This window comes from Danio rerio, chromosome 25 (assembly GCF_049306965.1).
Source record: "Danio rerio strain Tuebingen ecotype United States chromosome 25, GRCz12tu, whole genome shotgun sequence".
Classification (NCBI taxonomy): domain Eukaryota; kingdom Metazoa; phylum Chordata; class Actinopteri; order Cypriniformes; family Danionidae; genus Danio; species Danio rerio.
This window is the reverse complement of record NC_133200.1, coordinates 20,011,509-20,017,500: the sequence shown is the minus strand read 5'-3', so window position 1 is coordinate 20,017,500 and position 5,992 is coordinate 20,011,509.

Genomic DNA, 5,992 nt, shown 5'->3' with positions numbered 1-5,992 from the left:
TTCTAAACACCTGTCTCGTGTTTTATTTGTCCTCTACAGCAATGCACTGTCATATAAGTCTGTTGAATGCATTTGTATGCAACATGGTTTGACAATACAGAAGTCTAACAAATAAATAGTTGTTATAAATGTACTTTCATTAGTCAACATTTGGTGTTATGGTTGTTTCATAACTATATTTATTATTATTCTGTATGTTTAAAACCAGCAAATTATACTATATATTTAACATGTCACATATACTTACTGTTATTTTAAAATTTGCCAAATAAAATGTCCTAAGACAAGAATGGGTGTTGTTTTGGTTTTATGTCAACCTACTGTAGGTTTTAGGTTGACTGCAGCAGGTATAGGTATTATACACACATGCACACACACACACACACACACACACACAAAGTGCTGCGGTGAAATGTGTTACTCTCTCCTCAATGCTGACCATGCAAAAAAAAAAAAAAAACTAATTATTTTAAATGTTAAAGTTTAAAATAATTAAAAACTCAATTCTCAATAAAAAGTTGCAAATAATTATATAAACAAAAAATAAAGTCGGCAACACCGAAAAACCAAAGAATCCAATATTTTATTGTTATAATTATTATTTACTTAAAAAATCTCATGACAACAAACTTTTCTATTGTTTCTAATATAAATTCATAGGTGGAAACACAGCTCTGAAAAATACTTAGCAACAAACTCACAACCTGGGAGCTGACAGTGGAGCTTTTGTGTGTGGATGGTTAAGTGTATCATATGTTTTTGTGATTCCCTGTGATGATTTCTGTGCACATGTTACCTTACTGAGGCGATGGAATTTAATTTTGGCTTAGTTGCCAGAAAGATACATAAAACTGTTAACATCTGTACATTATGGCAGTATGCAATATACAATAAATGTAAGAAGTTATACGAGGAGGGGCTAACTAGCTAACAATGTAGCTTTCAAGTACACAGTTCAAGATAACAACAATATAACTTAAAACACAGCCTTATTTTAGAAACCCTCAAAAACATTTGAACACATTTTACTTACTCATTGTAGATTCTTATTTAAAGCCTAAAACATATCAGACTCTACATCTGAATTGATGGACAGAGAATGAAGCACACTCAGCAGTAAACAAATCAAACACCTGACTCCCTTAAAGGGCCAGCATTTTCTGAAAACTTTTTAAGACAGACAGCCTGTGGGAGTGTGTGGTGATGCCCAAATCATTGTTTTCAGCCCTCAAAATGCACGTCTCTATAATTAGCAACATAAAGCATCAGAGTGGATGGGACGGTAATGGTTGAACAGTAATTTGCTATTTATTGTCAAAGTTGTAATGAGTACATAAAATAAATTACTGTAATTTATTCTTTGCACTACACAATTTCATACAAAGTCTACTCCTTTTACAGTAAAATACTGTTTCCTTTTATTACAGCAAAACACTGGCTATTTTACAGTTATTTACTGCACAATCTACAGGGTAACACTGCAGTTATACTAATTAAACACACCTGATCAAACTAAATCTAAAGGTAGTGTGTTGAAGCAGGGCTGGAACTAAATTCTGCTGGGCTGCGGCCCTCCAGGAGTTTGACATCCCTGGTACATATTTTCAAAGGAACTGCCTACATTTATCACAATCATGCACATATCATTGAATAAAAACAATAAAAATATAAAAACTTCATCCAAAGCAAAAAAAATAAATTAATAATAATAATAATAAATAAATAATCTGATCCTCTTGTTGTTCCAAACCTGTAGTAATAAAAAAGAAATCAAATAAAATGACGAAAAGACTCACTAGTTAACCCTTCACTATCTGTTTTACTATAATACGAGGAGTTCTTTTGAAAATGTGAATTTTTATGATAATTAATACTAGAGGATGACATTTAAAATATTGTCTAGCTAGCACATGCCCTTATGTCGTTACAAACTGTTGGGCTTTTCTGTAGCACAAAAGTTGGACTTAAGTTCGCTTCTGGTGTGCGACCGGATTTACAAAAATGTCCTGTGGTAATCCTGTGGTATTTCAGCAGTACAACATAACTTTACCACACAAAAAAATGAGCAAAGCTAAATATGACAGGATTACTACAGCACTTTCTGCAGTGAAATTTCACAGGAATTTACCATTGGATGAAGTATGTGGTTTCTCTGTTGTTTTTGTGTGGTAATACCAACACAGCTAAATATCACAGGATTGCTACAGCAATTTCTGCAGTACAATATCACAAGAATTAGCTTTTTTGTTCTGTTTTTTTCTAAAACATTTTTTTTTTTCTCAGTGCAAGGTAAAATCAGTATGTTCTGCATTTAAGTCGTTTAATTAAGAAATACCTATTCTTACAAAGTAACATCACATGTATTCATATTTATTGTAAAAACTTTTCAGTGTGCAAATGTTTGTGTACTGGAATAAATTTGCAATTGAAACAACAAGATGACCGACACCCTCCATTACAAACATTACCTGCGGTATTCTATGTGGTAAACCATCAAATGTTATGTGGTAACTGTGTAGTACTTTGTTGTTTTTTGGGACGTTTTACCACATGATTCTGTGCTGTACAGTATGTGATACTCCTGTAGTATTCTTGTGGTAGTGTATCACTTTCATATTGTGGTAGTATTTACCACAGGATTCTGTTATACAATATGTAATATTCCTGGGATATTCTTGTGGTAGAGCGTGTGGTATTACTGTTATATTCCTGTAATATTTTTGTGGTAGCATGTGGTATTTCATGTGGTAAACCATCAAATGTACAAAACAAAAACCATGTGATGATTGTGTAGTACTTTGTTGTTTTTTTTGGGATGTTTTACCACAGGATTCTGTGTTGTACAGTATGTAATACTCCTGCGGTATTCTTGTGGTAGTGTGTGGTATCACTTAAACATTTCTGTGGCACCACAGGATTCTGTTGCTTAGTATGTAATACTCCTGTAGTTTTCTAGATATATTAGATGTATATAAGTTCCTATTTAAATAGGGTATATGCCGAGCTAGTGCTGTTTCCATGCTGATACACTTCCGGTGACCTGTTATTGTGAACTTTTTTTTTTCCCATTTTATACGGTTCCTTATACAGCATCGATGTTGTAATGTCATTAACATACCTTCAGTTAAATAAACTTTTGCATTTATTTAGTTGCTCAAGCGTAAAACGAGACAAAAAGCTGTTTACTCGCACGCGCCCGTCAGAATCGGCAGGCTAACGCAGAAGCTCCATTGAATATACTGGGGTAAAATATATTGCTCATATTATAAGGATATGGCGGGGGAAATGTAATTTAATGCAGTGCTTCTTGTACAATCTGAGACCCACTTTAAATCGGATATCACTCAGCTTGTGGAGATCGCTGATTTTGAAAGAAAACAGACCTTAAACGCACCGGATTTTGCATTGGCATTCAATTCGCCGGAAACGCTTAATTTACACCATGGATGCTGTAAAAGGAACCGTATAAAGTATCTCAGAATATTACACAGCACCAAAAACGTAAAAATATATATATTAAATATATTTAATATATTTTAGTCCACAGCAGACGGCAACCCGCCCTGACGCAGATTCCTGAGTCTCTGTGGTCCAATCAGGTGAGCCCTCCTCAGCGCTCGCCATGACAGCGAGACAACAGTGACGTGCCTTGTAAAAATTTGCATATGCATTCCTATAAAGCTCGTGTGCTCTGTCAGCGAGGCGGCCTTTGAGCCCTAGGCAGGGAGAACATAACCCCCGAGGACCCTCGGGGAAACACGGGCGGCCGGTAGTGGGACCTCGCTGCGAGGGTTATGGTGGGTGGGAGTAGCGAGGCCCACTCATCTTCTATTTTAAACTATAGTTTCAAACTTTAGTTTACTATAGTTTGAAATAGAAACCACGGTAACTGTTATGATTAAACCTTTAGCAAAGAGCTTAGAATGACCAAGAGCAACAGACCCGGATTCCGCCAGTTTCAAGTGATAGCGATCGCTCGTCATTGCTGTCGCGATGGAAAGCAGCTGCTTTTTATTTATTTATATTATTCAAAAAGCGCGTTATTGTTTCCCAAATTGTAGAGTGTCGCCTCTTGGTAATTCTATGCTCTTTGCTCCATGTCTGACTGTTGTAATGTTTTGCTTTGTTTTTCAGCTCAGTTGTTGAGCAAAGAAGGACTATTGAAGACAGCAGTTGAAGACAACCGCGGGTTATATTCACGAGCGCGCGCATTATAATGTTTCCGGGCTGTTTTCTGAAAGTGTGTCTTGTTTAGATAAGTTTGCATGTCAAACTAAATAAACTATACTCTTTCTAAACACCTGTCTCGTGTTTTATTTGTCCTCTACAGCAATGCACTGTCATATAAGTCTGTTGAATGCATTTGTATGCAACATGGTTTGACAATACAGAAGTCTAACAAATAAATAGTTGTTATAAATGTACTTTCATTAGTCAACATTTGGTGTTATGGTTGTTTCATAACTATATTTATTATTATTCTGTATGTTTAAAACCAGCAAATTATACTATATATTTAACATGTCACATATACTTACTGTTATTTTAAAATTTGCCAAATAAAATGTCCTAAGACAAGAATGGGTGTTGTTTTGGTTTTATGTCAACCTACTGTAGGTTTTAGGTTGACTGCAGCAGGTATAGGTATTATACACACATGCACACACACACACACACAAAGTGCTGCGGTGAAATGTGTTACTCTCTCCTCAATGCTGACTATGCAAAAAAAAAAACTAATTATTTTAAATGTTAAAGTTTAAAATAATTAAAAACTCAATTCTCAATAAAAAGTTACAAATAATTATATAAACAAAAAATAAAGTCGGCAACACCGAAAAACCAAAGAATCCAATATTTTATTGTTATAATTATTATTTACTTAAAAAATCTCATGACAACAAACTTTTCTATTGTTTCTAATATAAATTCATAGGTGGAAACACAGCTCTGAAAAATACTTAGCAACAAACTCACAACCTGGGAGCTGACAGTGGAGCTTTTGTGTGTGGATGGTTAAGTGTATCATATGTTTTTGTGATTCCCTGTGATGATTTCTGTGCACATGTTACCTTACTGAGGCGATGGAATTTAATTTTGGCTTAGTTGCCAGAAAGATACATAAAACTGTTAACATCTGTACATTATGGCAGTATGCAATATACAATAAATGTAAGAAGTTATACGAGGAGGGGCTAACTAGCTAACAATGTAGCTTTCAAGTACACAGTTCAAGATAACAACAATATAACTTAAAACACAGCCTTATTTTAGAAACCCTCAAAAACATTTGAACACATTTTACTTACTCATTGTAGATTCTTATTTAAAGCCTAAAACATATCAGACTCTACATCTGAATTGATGGACAGAGAATGAAGCACACTCAGCAGTAAACAAATCAAACACCTGACTCCCTTAAAGGGCCAGCATTTTCTGAAAACTTTTTAAGACAGACAGCCTGTGGGAGTGTGTGGTGATGCCCAAATCATTGTTTTCAGCCCTCAAAATGCACGTCTCTATAATTAGCAACATAAAGCATCAGAGTGGATGGGACGGTAATGGTTGAACAGTAATTTGCTATTTATTGTCAAAGTTGTAATGAGTACATAAAATAAATTACTGTAATTTATTCTTTGCACTACACAATTTCATACAAAGTCTACTCCTTTTACAGTAAAATACTGTTTCCTTTTATTACAGCAAAACACTGGCTATTTTACAGTTACTTACTGCACAATCTACAGGGTAACACTGCAGTTATACTAATTAAACACACCTGATCAAACTAAATCTAAAGGTAGTGTGTTGAAGCAGGGCTGGAACTAAATTCTGCTGGGCTGCGGCCCTCCAGGAGTTTGACATCCCTGGTACATAGCATATTTTCAAAGGAACTGCCTACATTTATCACAATCATGCACATATCATTGAATAAAAACAATAAAAATATAAATACTTCATCCAAAGCAAAAAAAATAAATTAATAATAATA